Here is a 16,693-nt window from a genome sequence, read left to right as displayed (position 1 = left end):
GACGCCATTTTTGTGATATTTGATTCAATAAAATTGACAATATTTACGTCTATAATATGCTTAATAAAATCGACATCGTTGCCGTCGATATTTGATTCAATAAAATCGACACATTTGCCGTCGATTTAATTATTTAGATACCGACAAATTCTGTGTCTATATTTTGGCTTTTTTTGTCTATTTTAAACTTAAAAAGCGACAACTCTGCGTCGATTTTAATGGTTATATATTTCAATTATTTTTTTTCTATTTAAAAAATAGTAAACAATTAATGCAAATAAACTTTTAAATATAATCATAACTAATAACTATCATATATGTAAAAATTTGAAATCAATTTTAATTTTGGAAAAAGATACAGCAAGCCAGTCTCTCAAGAACCGTATGATTGGACAACAATATTTAAATTCCTGTAACTAATTAGCTACATGATGATAATAATCAAAGGAAAACTTTTCTGTTTGAATGTTTCTAATGCAATAGCATATCTAAAACTATTTGGCAACTGAAATAAATAATTATAAATTCTTTGAGGAAAGATACAATGGCTACTTTTGTGAACTTGGCGACAAAAAATTCACTAGTTTGTGATGTTAAGGGGTCAAATCTCCATGCCTTTTGGTATCCAACCACTTTTACAAGCCCAATTTCTGGCACCATCTATCTCTGCCAACTCTGGATAGTAAACAATCATTTGTCAAACAACAGAAAAAAAAAAAAAGAGAAAAAACCTCAACAATATCATATTAGATTATTAGTAATATATGGTTGATACAGTGATACTACACAGTATGAAAACTTCTTTAGGGAATGTAGATGATAATGGTGTAAACGGTTAGAAACAGGCTCTGTAAAAACCTCCAAATCTTTAAAGTTGTCACATATATTCCCAGATTATTCATATGATCAACTAGCATAAGGATAATTGAAATGCCACCACTGACTTACCTGAACTTGTCAATCAAACAAGGTTGAGTGAAACCAAAACAGCAAGTAGAGAATTGCTTCTGTCCGAAATTGATTTTACAAAAGAGTGCAGCAATGGCAGATTGAGAAACTCCTGAACTTATACAATAAAGAGATACAAATTTGGCACTTGCCATGTAATTGTGTGATGCCATTTTGGTTGAAAGCAAAAAGCAAACTGCATAATCCTCACATCTAAAGATAACATAATTATAAGAAACATTAGTGGAAACAGTGCAAACAAGGAGACAAACCAAATGCTCTAAATTAACAATTTTTCAATTGATGATAGGGACTTTAAGCATTCGAGAGCTAGGAATAGCTATAACATGAACAAATACTATTCACAGAATCTTATTATTCTTTAATCAAGTAACTCAATTCAAGTGTTTTTATACCTTTCTGTCCATATCTTCTTTGATCATTCTTGATTCTTCTTGTTCCATCTTCAGCTCCTCAATAGCTCTGCAGAACTCGGTGTTTAATGTCTCTGATGCCTTTAGTCTTTTCTCCATTGCTAACAGTTCTACTTCTTTTTTCTTAACCAGATTTTGAGTTTTCAATTTGATGACTTAAATGGAAACTTGTGTCTTTGGCTTCATGCAACTCTTTGTCCATTCTCTCAATTGACTTGTTCAGATAAACATTCTCTGTTTCTGTCAACTCAAACCTTTTCCTCAACTTGTCAAGCTCCTGCTTAAGATCACAATTCATACTGCTAACATTGCCAAGTCATGATATATTAAAAAGACAAAAAATTGAAACAAAATATATAACAGAGGAGTAAATTGAGAGTGAATAAAGCAAGAAAAGAATTGTTGGCTCTACATAGATGCTTAACAAATAAGTAAGATGCAGGAATGAATGAATATATAGAATAAATACCTGCATAACTCTCCCCTGCTATGTAAAAAGTCCTTGTTCTATATGATGGGAACTTGAGGAACAAGTTATGGAGAAAAATGTAAGCATCATTAGCTGTTACAAACAAGTTACAAATTAAAGATATGCATGCATGTGTTTGCATGTAACAAATCAAATAGTATTAATTATGTTAAGTTTAAAGTAATGGACCTGTCATTTGATCACCCAATTAATCATAATCACTAGTTGTGTTTGAGTAGGAAAAGCCAACTCCAACAGGAGATTCCAGGAATAAGATGTTGGCTTCTTGGTTCCAAGACAAGTTATTAAATTTGAGTCCCTGCCCATCAGAGTCTACTAAAAATGGACCAATCTCTTGTGTTACTCCATATCCCACAGAAGAACATCCAAGTCCTGCATGCAACAAATTCAATTAATTAAACACATCATCATGATTTTAATTATATTATGCTTATGATTAATTACCTCCATTAAGCCATAGGACCAAAGGCTTATCATCTGGGTTGGTAATGGCCTCAAAGAACCAGTAAAAGAGTGCTCTTCCATTGGTTTCATTGACAGTAACATAGCCAGCATAGTGCTCAAAATCCACAGCAGGCTGACCAGGTAAGCCTCTCACAACATCACCATTAATATTATTATTATCATCTTACAAATGCCTTAACAAATAACAATTACTTGAAAATGGATATATAAGAAAAAACAGAAAGCATAGTAGACTACATGTATTTGTTAAGCCCATGAATGATGACCAGAATGCCCCTGAAAGGAAAAGAGTAGAAAATAATTAATTCAAATGTGAAACAAAGCAACACAACTGTAGGTTGCAGAATACCCCTCTGTTTCAATGATTAAAATTTTCTTTCATATATCTTTGCCTATTACTATAATCCGCAGAAGGTTGAATGGTTAAGAATACTTTTTCCAAATGATTATTATCTCGTAAAGCAAGCAAATCAACAAGAAATGAAGAATTTGAATGGTTAAGAATAGTTTTCCCAATTGCAAAATGAAAATCTCCAGCAACCTTATTAATTTGAAGAGATCCATAAATATTGCATCCTTCACCTTCTTCATCCTTTACCCTCTGAACATACCCTTCTCTTTGACACTGATCAAACAAGTCCAAGTTCTCCGGCAACGCCCATTCCTTTTTGTTATACGCTTCTTGAACTTCTTCACAAGAATTACAACAATTGCCATCAGCACCATAACAAGAACCGTAATACTCTTCGTCGTACCCTAATCTGCCACCATGTATTTGTAAAGGCATCTGGATTTTTATAAAAATAAACAATGATTTATTTGGTTTGTAATAGAAAGAATAACTATTTTCTTTGATAAACAAATTCAGGATTTTATTATTATGATTTTGGTCGGAAAACAAATTCAAGATTATCACAAGAACCGCAATACTCTTTCTCTTAAATTTTATTTTATCTAATCACATTGTAAAACTGTGACAAACTAGTTAAGCTAAAGTAATGTGATGAATTGATTATGCTAATTAGGTTTAACAAACGCAAATTTAGAATTTCATGATAAAAATAGTAGATACAAAAATTACAAAAATAAATATAATAATCAAAGAGAGACAGGGAAGAACTTACAAGAAGCTGCAATGGCGACATGCTCTGGCATCAGGCTCACAGGGACGGCGATTGGCAAAGACATTGCAACGACGAGTCTGTGGAAGAAGAAGAACTTACATGCAGATTCACAAATTACAATGAGAGAGAGAGAGAGAGAGAGAAAGAAAGAGAGAGAGGAACTCACATGAAAAGGAGCGACAGCGGGTTCGGCGGAGGAGAAGAAGAAGAAGACGACGCTCTGCGCTCAGGCGGAGGTCGACGGATTTTCTCAGGCGTCAAAGAAGAAGGAGCTCTGATCTCTATTCTCAGGCAAAAGAGAAGAAGAAGAAGCCTTACTCTGAAGTCTGAACTCTGATTCGATGAAGGTTTGGGATTAAATTTTGGGGAAATGAGTGAAACGAAGGACGCAGGAAGCCAAACGCGGGAGTGGTTTTTTTATGATAAAAATCGACGGCTCTTTCCGTCGATTTTAGTTAAAATAAAAATTAACATTTTAGTCGTCTATTTTATGTAATAAATCTATACTGTCCATTTAAGTTAAAAAAGAGATTTCTATCGTCTAAATTTATCGACTGCAAAAGGTGTTGATATTTTAATTATTAAAATAGACAACTAGTCCGTCGATTTTAAAGAAAAAAAATTTTTAACCGCTTTTTTGTCGATAATGTGACGATAAAATCCAAGGGTTAGAAAGTTACTAAAATAATAGACGACATCGCCGTCGATTTTAATATTTTATTTCTGGTTATCTCTTTTTTATTTTATTGATAGCAAGCCGTCAAAAAATATCAACGAAAAACTTAACCGTCGATTTTTGGCGTCAATAATTATACTGTTTTTTTAAAATAAATAGAACTTGACTTAGTAACTTACTATGCATATATATATAAAATAGCACATGGTTTCTTTCATTTATTAACTTTGACACTTAACTAATACTTATTTTAATCATCTAATGTCATTATTTTTTGAATGATCCCATTCACTTGGCCAAAAGGTTCAAATTGAACAAAAAAAAGGAGTAAACGTGGCTTGTTTGCAATGTATATATATGATCAATGACACCTAAATACCTTAGGCACCACAAATTTTCATCCATTTTCCATTAGCCTTGATCACTTCCATTTCTTTCATTCATGCTTTACCGAATTGAACTTGAGAGAAAAGCAAAAGTGAAAAGCCATGAGAGAGAGAGATTGAGAAATCATGGAATCTTAATCCTTCCGAGCCTGATTTTTTATAATTTGTACCTCCAATAAAAAATTTAATTCGATAAAAGTGTTTATATTTTTCTCTTCTACATGTTGACATCACTTTTGTTTGGTAGAAATTGAGGGTGATGTAATTCCTCTTCTCCTTGAGTTCGGCTAATTGGAATTCTAGAAAGCACAGATAATTTTTGACTTTTTTTCTTCAGCAGTTCGATAAAAAAAAGCTTCTCCAATGCTTCCATTGTTTTAATTTCGTACGGAGGTAGGGTTTAGTAATTTTATAATAATTAAATATGAATTTTATAAGTAAATATTGGTTTGATTGATTATTGTTGGGTTGGTTGAGTTTTATTTTAAAATTTTGTTGAATTATTGTTGTTGTTTGTGAATTGTGGTTCGGCCATGAAGAACAGTCCCACTGAAGTTATTTTGATAATTTTATAGCTGTTATGAATAAGAATTATTGATTAAAATTGATGAAGTTTGATGACCGAAAGACTAAATAAAAAGCAGTGAAAAATTATAATAGTAAAGTTTAAAAGATGAACTTAAAACTCAAGCCAAAAACTTAAAGAATTTTGGAAATGAGATTTAGTCCTTTGGTATAATTAAAATCAAAATCAGAAAAATAAAGTTTATATTTAAAAATGAAATAGTAATTTAATAAAAAATAGAAGTTAGTTTTGCAATTATATACATTTAAGGTATTTTGAGTAATAAATAGAGTATAGAAACAAAATGAATATTTTATAAAAAAAATACAGGGGTATTTTTATAAATATTGAGATATGTGAGGTTTTAAATATAATTTTATAAAAATTTTGGGTTAAAAATAAAGTATTTAAAAGTTTGGAGTTTAAAACATAGATAATAAGAGTGTAGAAATAAAAGTTTTACAAAGCTAAATTTTTAAGAAAAGATATGCATGTACCAATTAAATTATTTTATATATATTATTGTTAATATTTTATTACGAATATTAATTAGTAAAGATATTATTAATATTATTATAAGTTAGAGAAGAGCAAATAGAATTATTTTAAAAATTTTAGAAAACGCAAACTTAATTAAAGTATTTTATAATTCTTTTCCATAAGACACTTAGGGAAAGGCGATAGAATAATGTGAAGATAATTCATATTATGGAATGATAGAAAAGAAAAGAAGAAGAAATAAAAGAAAAGAAAAGAAAAATATTAAAGAACCTCTGTCATAGGAGAGCAGAGAGCAAATATTAAAAGAATCTAAAGAACCTCTGCTACAGGAGAGTAGAGAACAGAAAAGAAAAGAAAGAAAGAAAGAACGAAAAGAAAAGAAGATAAGCAAAGATGATTGTTTACCTGCTGAAAACGAGCAGAGATATGGTGGTGAGTCCACCAAGATTTACTTTCCAGAGATACATCGGCCAATTTAGGGGATGGTCGCACCTGTAAGATAGAGGTTGCTTATCGAGGTTATCGATACATACATTAGTTAGAGAGAGCCTCACCTGTAAGACCGAGGTTGCTTACAGAGATTATGTTTGCATACATCGGCTCAAGAGAGTTGCACCTGTAAGATCGAGGTTGCTTACAGAGGTTATGGCACTGGAAACCAAACTCAGACAAAGATTGCTGAGTTATGTCAGGAGCGGATCGAAACCGACAGAAGAGCTCATTACCTGTACTAGGAATAGACATGCATCATATTTGTTTGCGCACATTTGTTTGTGAGTGTGTTTCTTGTGATTGTGGGTGTGCTAAATAGTTGTCTGAATTCTATGTTCCATAATTGTTGAATTGGATTGTTCCTTATTGACGGTTATTGCTGACCAAGTATATCTAAAAATGAACTAAACTTCTAACTCCGATCCTATTAAGAACTCCCTAGTTCTTACCACTCTATTTCCACCATTTTCAGCTACAGGTGTGAAGGTTTAGTGCAGAGTTACAGGAGCATAGAAGATTATATTCATGAGTTAAGTTGTTAGAATTTATTTTTCCCTCATTGTTTATTGTTTTTAGTTTTTAGAGGGGTAGGATTTCTTTCTGAGAATTTTGAAATAAGTCTATGTATATAAAGCTATGTGAATATATACTTTTATGGTTAAATGATTTAAAATAAAGTCTCCTTTCGATTTCTTAATTAAAGTATCGATTCGTATTCATGAAAACTCAATATTAAATAAAGATAGTATTGAATAAAAAGGTTTAGAGGTAAGTAACGCCTGAACTTTTAGTGCGATCATGAGATACTAAAAGTTAGGGTGTTACACCTAACCTGCATCTAAAAAGCAACAGTATGTGTGGAATGAGAACTCGAGGTTCTCAACATGGTAAAAGTGCCTACATAGTTAATATAAAAAGTCCTGGGAAAACTAGAGGCAATCCTAAATCTTCGACACTCAGATACAAACTTAAAGGAATAAACTAAATCATAAATTTGATAAAACTCTCTAATGTATCCAAGTCTCAATCTAACTCTAATTCTACAATTCACTTTCTGTGTTATTAAACTCTAACCCTAGAATTCACTCTATGTCTCCTCCAATCTAATTATGATATAATCCTTCACTTTCTGTTTCATCCATTCCTCCAAATCTCCGATACACAAACAAGTAATACAGACAAAGCAAACACAACTAGGATACAGATACAACAGGTAGCAAATATAGCAGGTAAGAATAATAATTACATAGGCAAGCCTAATTAATGCACATCAAACAAAACACACATATTCATATGATGTATGCCTGCTCTATGGCCGATGAACTCATTTGTCGGTTATATAGGCAAACTCGATATGTCCGGTAGCTAATCCGGACATAGTCTTTTTGTTGCACATTAATACCATTAAAGGGAATACGTGTCATGTCACCATTAGAGGAATTATGTGCCCTGTCACCATTAGAGAGATTATGTGCCCTGTCACTATTAGAGGGAATAGGTGCCCTGTCACCCTTACAACTAGAGAGAAATTACAGACATACTTGTCATCAATCATCCTTAACCATGTCTCATTTATCATATTCATTCAATTTTGTAATCAAACTCAATTTTTTTCATTCTTCTTCCTCATCTCTTTCCCGGAGCAAGTGGACAACGCCATTGCCTCTTACCCGAGATCTGAACTCTTAATTAAATTCAATTTCATTTTCAAATCCATTTCTCAATATCATTCAATTCATTCAAAAATCATACTTTAAAATCATAATCTCATCATTCTTCATTCTCATTCAATCATCATTATTCCTCCCATTCCATTCATCAATAATTCAAACTTAAAACATAATTTATTCTTTTTTAAATAAAGCAAACTCAAAACGTAATCCTTTTCTTAAAAACTCAAAATCAAATTATAAAATCCTCAAAAATCCAAATCTTTCTAAATAACCACTTCAAACAAAGCCTCTTATTTTCATAAAAATTTCAATAGCATCTTCTCTAAAACTTGGACTTTTGCCACCCCTCAAGGGTCCCAACCACCAAAACAAACACCTCTCGGTCATTCAAATCATTTCCAATATCAATTTATTTCAAAATCAAACAAATTCCAATATTAAATCTTTTCCAAAAATTAACCAACCCTAATAGCAAACCGTTTATAAAATTGAATCACAGATCATATACCATATACATAATCCATCAATAATTCTTTCAATTCATTCCTATCTTAAGGCCTTCTAGTCTAAATTTTCACATGACATTAAACATTAACTACGAGAAACCAAAATCATACCTTAGTCGATTTCTCCTAAACTCGGCACACCTCAAAAACCTCTCATTTCACAAGCTCTAAACTTCCAAACGTTAATTTCTCAAGCTTAATCACCCGGATTTCGTTCCAAACTCTCCAATTGAACTCCAAATCAACAAGAACACAATCTAATTTACACAATATCACTATAATCATCATAGGATTCATTAATTCAATAATTTACAAGGGTTCAATAGATCTTTACCTTACCCATGGATCAATTGGACAAAGTCCAACACTATCCATAAGCTAATTCGACTATAGAATATCAAAATCACATAATCTCTCAAAAATAAAACTTTAAATTTTAAAATTAGAAAAAAGTGGCTGAGTAAGAAATTGCTAGATTCTTACCAAATTGATCTGAGTTTTGTAGATAATTCTGAGACGAACGTATGGCCGCTGACGACTCGTCAATTAAAGTTTTGGATTGAAAGTTATGGACAATTGAATTTTTGGAAGAATAAGGGTTAGGTTTTTAACATAACTCTCTCTTCTTCAATGGATTTGCAGGAATGAAAAAGAAGGCCCGTTCTTGATATTTTAGAGGTTGGATTTTAGGTCCGGTTTAAATTTGGTTCGTCCCGTTGGTCTGATTTTGGACTAAAATATTTAAAATTAGTGTTAAAATTCATATTTTAATTATTTTTACTTCTTTAAACTATAAAATTTAAGTTTTTAATTTATTTAAATAATAATTAATTTATTAATTATCCAAAATTTATATTATATCATCTCAAGTGAAAATTCAAAATTTAAAAAATCTCAATTCTATTACATGTAATCCATAAAATTTATCTATAAACGATTAATATCAATAACTTTTTATTTAGAGTAGGACATATTTGCTATCTTAACTAACTTCACATTTATTATTATTTTTATAAATATTTAATTATTAGAAAAGTGAATTAATAAGCATATATATCTTCAAATTTGATATACTAAATCTGTAAAGTGTTTTACATAATATGTCATCTAACTTATATTTAATTTAGATATATAATTATTTATATATTATTTTATCTATTTAAATTTTAAGAATAAGTAATTTTATAATATTATATAAAAAATTATAACAAAAAAAATTCTAAAATTTTATCATTATTACTTTAAAAAAAACCAGTTTAAGATAAATAAAAAATATATCTAAAATCTACGTAATCTAAAAAAAAACTATATAAAACTTTTTATTCTAGATACAAATCAAACCCTTAATCCTTAATGTTTAGAAATATTTTCCACATTTAAATAATTTCGACATTCAAACAATTTTAGGTCAGGCACTTTTTTCGCTTTCTTCTCATGCTCGTTTACACACGGAGCGTTTTCTTCTTTTTCGTCTTCTTCTTTGCATTCCTCCTCATTCTCCTCCTTCTTTTTTACGTTCCTTTTTCTTTACGTATTTTCTCTTTATCGTCATTCTTTTATTGTTGTTACTGCTATATTTTTTTATCTTTTTCTCCTTCTCTCCCTGGTGAAGAAGCAGTAGAAAGTGAGGAGAAAGAATTTTGAATTGTGCAGAACAAAAATGAACCGAATATGTTATTATGATAAAACAATTGTATAGTACTAAATGAATGAAACATTATCTATTATATAAATTCAAATTCGAACAGTTTTTTACATAATAAACCGAATACGTACTCATGGTGAAATAATTGTATAGTACTGAGTGAATGAAACATAAGCCATTATATAAAATCAAATTCAAACAGCTTTCTGCATAATGAACCGAACACGTACTCATGGTGAAACAATTGTATAGTACTGAGTGAACGAAACATAATCCATTATATAAAATCAAATTCAAACAGCTTTCTGCATAATGAACCGAATACATACTCATGGTGAAACAACTGTATAGTACTGAATGAACGAAACATAATCCATTATATAAAATCAAATTCAAACAGCTTTCTGCATATGGAACCGAACACGTACTCATGGTGAAACAATTGTATAGTACTGAATGAACGAAACATAATCTATTATATAAAATCAAATTCGAAACAACTCTGTCTACAATTTAGAGATCATCAATTTCATTCAATTCAATTCAAATTTAGAACACTTGCGCCCATTCAATTTAATTCAATTCAATTTAGTAATTGCGTTCTATTCAATTCAATTGAAAAATAATCCATTAGCAAAATGTTGGTGTTATTGATGACGATAACGAAAGAGGAGGAGGAGAAGAAGAGAAGGAGGAGGAGGAAAAGAAGTAGAAGAAGAATCTGCGTGTGCGAAGGAGGAGGAGGTATACGTGACTTTGAAAGAAGAAGAAGAAGATGACGTACGCGTGTATTTGAAAGAAGAAGAAGAAGAAGCGCGGGGATGCAAAGAAGATAAAGCGCGTGTAATGACACTCTTTTAATGAGAGTGATTTTTGTTAGTGTTGGACCTACTTGAATAAAATTTAGATGAAAATTTTTTTGGATATGTAGCATAGTCCTAATATTTATACAAAAATTGAAAAAAAAATTATTACCTCCAACCTCATTAAGAGGTCAGAGCTTTGCTTGATGGAAAATCTATTTTTATGAACTCTTGGCGCAGCCTTTCAATCTCGGCGCGTTCTTGTGGTGTTCCTTCATTTAGATCGAACTCCCAATGTTGTCTTCCAATGAAATTGTTCCTTGAAACCAGGTTCTCTCCTCCTTTGCTATCTTCAACTTCCACATCTTATTTTAACTATCCACAGACACCCACGCACATATTAAAAGCTTTATCATCATTAATAAAATTAAGACAAGGTTAACTAATTACATACACTACTGTGATGAGAAACTTTTTGATAAAAGAAAAGCCTCAAAGACTTAAGTATATATACAAATTAGTTACATAAATAAATAATTAAATTAGTTTAGGAAAGACTTCAAAAATTTTTTTTAATCAAATTTGTTTTTTAAAATTTTTAAATTAGTTATATTAGTTCTTTTGTCATTTTATTTGTTGATAATGTCAAAATTTATTAATATGACACATTAAATGACATTCCAACATATATCTATGTGTTTTAATTGACTATTAACATAATAAATTTATGAAACTAGATCAAATCAAAATTTAATTATGGGGAGAACTTGAAGCATTGAAATTTCTTAATTTGGGGTTAATTTTTTTCTAATTTTATAAACTAAACATGTTAATAGTCAATTGAGACTTTTAGATATGTATTGGGTGTCACTTAACGTGTCACATTAGCAAATTTTGATACTATCAATAAATAAAATGATGAAAGTACTAATTTAAAATCTTTAAAGCACAAATTTGATTAAAAAAATTATTCAATGACCAATTTAAAAAAAGAAAAGTATACAATGAAAATATTAAACAGTGTAAACTCGGATGTTCATTTTATTTGGTGTGTAGATGGTTATTTTAATATTAAGATTTAAGTGGATAATTTGGAGGTGTAATGTATTTTCATTTTATTGATGGTTGCTCATATTATTAAAAAAATTTATTGGTTACTTAACATTATTCTTTGAAAAATAAGTGATTTTTCAGGAACTAATTTAACCATTTACTCTTAATTACATACATGAATGAAGAAGGTCAAGTTTCAGAAAGATATTGAAATTCGAAGAATTTAAATCTTTTAAATTTTTACTTTAAAAGATAAAGTGTGATCTTTTATTATTGAATGTTTTTTTTCTTATATTTTTTTTAGTTTTACTTGTAAAATAAATAATAAAAAATATAATTTTTTAAATAAATTTAAAAATTTAAAAATTTTTTAATTCAGATTCGAGACCCTAAAGGGATGTATATGTAGGGAAATAACGTTGAATGATTAAAATCTAATATAAATTAAATAATCTTGTCCGTTCCTTATTTAACCATAAATAATACTAGTCACAAAAAAAATCATAAATAACACTGGTGGCAGCCCAATCCAAGCCCCACGTAGCGCCCTTGTCATAGATTGGGCTGCTCTCTCACTATTCGACCCAACAGTGACGAGGCCTACTTCCAGCGACTGGGTTAGACTGACTAAGATATAGGTCTATTAATCCATATCTGATCAATTTGAGGAGTAAATTACATGATTTCCTCCCATTACTTTCGATCCTATTTGGAAAACAAGTTAGATGCTTTGTTTTAGGGTTGACAATTTATATCCTATTTGCGGGTATCTAATTGGACTAATTTATTTGGATAGAATTGTTTATTCAATCTGCTGCGGATAGAATAAGATGCGATGTGAATTTATCTGCGAATAAGATAAGATACGGATTTAAAGCATATTTTATCCTACTCTACCCGCATTCTTAATATATTATATAATATATATAAAAAAGTTATATATATAATAAAAAAAATGAGTGTTAAACTCATAATCTTCCTCCTATAAAAACTTGAAATAACCACTAATTTAGTTGATAATCATATTATTTGTAATTTTATGTTAGATTTCTTTAAAATTTTATTGTTTTTAATTATAATTTGAACTTAATTTTTTATTTTCTATTTTATTAATATGTATGAAATTTTAAAAGGTTAAATTTTATATTTGTTTAAAATTTTTTTATTTTTCTGCGAATAAAATTAGATAGGGTAGAATTTAAAAATTTAGGGTACGAATAAAATTATAGTTAAAAATTTTTCAATCCAAAAATAAGATAAGTTAAATTTTAAAAAAATTTACAACGCACAGATAAAATTAAGATAAAATTTAAATCGTACCCTACCTTACCCTATCATTACTAGCCTTACTCTCCTTCCCTCCCACTACTTTTATTATCACTCCACCCCTACAAAGATATAACTTCCTGCACATAATCTCAAGAGTTTATCATGTGAAATTATCCTCAAGTGACCAAATTTTATCTTCAAATTTTATAAACATTTAGCATTTAGGTATTTTTTTAAATTCAACTCACATATAATTTTCTAAAATTCTCGCTAATTTAACCATTAAAAATTTTTATAAGTATTCTCATTACTATCTAAAAGAGAACTAACTTTTTCAAGATGTTTAAATTTCACATTCAAACCTAAAAAATATTATCCAATTTCAAGTAATATATCAAAATATATTTGTTAAGTAGTTAACCTTTTCAAAGGGTTTAACTAAAAAATCAAGTATATTATATATAATTATTTATGTATTTTTTATTCATTGAAATTTTTTAGATAAATAATTTAATAAAATAGTATTAATAATTGTTTTATTGAAAAATATAATTCGATTACTATTATTCAAAAAAATTAATATAAAATAAATAAATACATAATTTATACAAAATTTATAAAATTCAAAGGAGATTTTTATTTGAAGTAATACTATACATACATTCAAGTCTTTTTATGAACTAAGTTTAATCTAAGATTCTGAAAATTGGTTTGAATCGGTCGGTTGAACCGATCAAACCACAAACCGATGGTAAAAGCGGTTCAGATAGATGTCAAAACTGAGGATTTGAAAAATTGTCATTGGACCGTCAAACCGACTAGAAACTGATCGGTCAAACCGAACCACGACTTGACCGGTTTTCTAAATTTCTCCAAAACGCTATCGTTTGGATTGAGGAACTCCTTAACCATTACCCAACGTTCCACTCCCAACCCTAGTCTCTCCAAAACAGCCCATTTCCAACCCTGACTCTCCAAAATGGCAAACACACGTACCACTCCCATCAGGCCATCACCCTTCCTCTCATCGTCATTGAGCTCCTCCTTCACTTCCGTCCTGCCACCGGCAAGCAACCGCCGCCGTCGCAACTTGGAGCTTTGAAGCCACTATCGCAACATCGTTCTCCTCCATCGTGCAGCCACGCTTGAGCTTCGAAACCACCATTGTCGGCCTTGCCTCCTGTCTCCGTCGCGCAGCCACTGTCTCACTGGCGCCAATTCTGTTCCATCGCGTTAGCCCTTCGGTCGTGCCTTGTTCCTTTCTTGCTGCTGATCTGCTCTGCTCTGTTCTAGCATTTAGTTCTAGGTATTAATTTTTTTAAAACTATAATTGTTGAATAATTGATGTTACTTGTTAGTTAGTCTGTAAACCTTGTTGTTGTTATTGTGTTGAATAATTGCTGAATAATTTTTGTTAGTTAATCTGTGGACTTGTTCCTGAATTGAATAATTGTTGAATAATTTTGACTGTTGAGACTTGAGATTACTAGGTTGGAGTGAGTTGTTGTGGTACTGTGATATTGTAATTGGATTGTATTGTTATTGGATTGTTGGTGATTTTTAAGAATGGATGAGAGTCTCAACTAAAAAACACCTAAGGCTATTGGATTGTTGTGATATTGTATTGTTATTGTATTTTTTTCTTTTTGGTTAATTTTTGAAAAAAGATGTTTAATCTTTGTTAAAATTGTGCTGAAATTTTGTTAAAATTGTGATTAGATGAAAATCTTGTTAATCTTTATTGAAATTATGCTGAAAATTTTGTTAAAAGTTTGTTGAGTTTCTATTTGTTCATTATGAGTAGAAGGAGGGGTTTAGAATAGTTCTTCTGCAAGGAGAAAGGGATCATTATCTTTTTCTATTGATAACTTCAAATACACGTTCAAGTAGTTGACTTATTAGGAGAGAAGAGAGCCATGAGAATGGATCTTACACAACAAGGATTAAAGGTAGAGAATGCAACGGTTGGGCCTTTAGGGTCTGCACTTTTGACTCTATTGTTTCCCTTTCTTCTGTCTCACAATAAGTATGCTTTGTTTCATCGAGCATCAGATGCTATATACATTTTGAATTTTTAATATCACTGTCTAATAATAATTGATACTTCTACTTTATATCATACTTAGGTCAAATAGCTGAATACTGGAATTCATTGATTTGGGAGGTAAAATGAGGAGAGATATTTGGCATGCTTTGATAAGTTAAATTATAGCTTTACACAAGTTCACAAATGAATATGGACCTTGATAATAACCAATCTTTTGTTATAGAAAAAATAATTTTTTTATCTTTATTTTTAACGAAAAAATAGATGAATTGAATTAACTAGATAAGTAGATGATTGAATATTTATTATTGGTTTGGTTAATTCAATAATTTTTTTTTGTGATTATCTTAAATTTCATATAATATTATAAATTTTATATGCATATAAATTTTGACCAAATTGATATGTTTTTTTATATTTGACTCATGTATTGTATTTAAATGTGATTATGAGATTTTAATTAGAATTATACTTTTAATTTGTATATAATTAAGATTTATATTAGAATATATTTATATTTTTGTATATTTATTTAAAATTTGATATGTTATTTTATTATTATTCGATTATTTCGGTTAAACTACGGTTGAACCGGTTAAATTTATAAACCGATAAATTAATAGCTCAGGTAATTTAATGATCGGTTTGGTTTTCAGAATTTTTATTTAACCAAGTTAAATAATAAAATTTAGAATAATATTATCCGTAATTAAATTTTGTTGATATTAGACCAACTTAGTTGAATTTAGTTAATAAAAACAATTAGATGTGTAGCATTATTCTTTTATTTAAAATATATTAAAGATATAATTATTTATGTATCTTTTTATATCCATTTAAATTAAAAAAAAATTTATGACAATATTTTTTTTATTTCTGATTTCTGTTACGGGCCATAATAATCTTCACTCCTCATATATCTCTCTCTCAGTTGTAATCAAAATAGGATACTAAGAGAAAATATCAATCAATGAATTCTATTTCTTCTTCCTTATTCTTCTTTTTCAGTTTTCTCGTTCTATGGTTTGATATGATCATTCCTTCCTTTATCTGCTGCACTCGAGAAAACTCAGACCCATACTTTAACTTACTTTTATGGGTTTCTTTTATTGAAAATTATTTGAAAATTTTTTCATCTCATTGATTGGTTTTTAGCAAAACACTTTCTGTTAATAGTTATTTGTATTAATATGTTTGTTGATTACATAATAATAATAATAAGATTTAATTTTGTTTTGTAAATTCTTATAATTTCATCTAATTTCAATTAAATATTTATAATCTAAAAATTTATATTTTAATTTTTATATTAAATAAATATTTTTCATTAGGCCTTTTCTAATTAACTTTTGTTAAAACATACAAAATACTTTTATTTTTATTTGATGTAGAGTAAATTATGAAGCATGTTAAAAGTAAATGTTCTAATATTATTGTAATTTTTGAAAAATAACAATTAATAAAAATCCAAATATAATTTTTGTTTAGTATAAAAATTTAATTATAAAATTTTAAACTATAAAATCTACTTAAAAATTTAGTGAAAATTATATAAAAATTAACATGATAATAATAATAAATTAATTATTAAAAATATCTTTAAAATATTTTCTCTC

Source organism: Arachis stenosperma, chromosome 5, assembly GCF_014773155.1.
Source record: "Arachis stenosperma cultivar V10309 chromosome 5, arast.V10309.gnm1.PFL2, whole genome shotgun sequence".
In the NCBI taxonomy this organism is placed as follows: Eukaryota; Viridiplantae; Streptophyta; class Magnoliopsida; order Fabales; family Fabaceae; genus Arachis; species Arachis stenosperma.
This window is presented reverse-complemented; position numbering follows the sequence as displayed.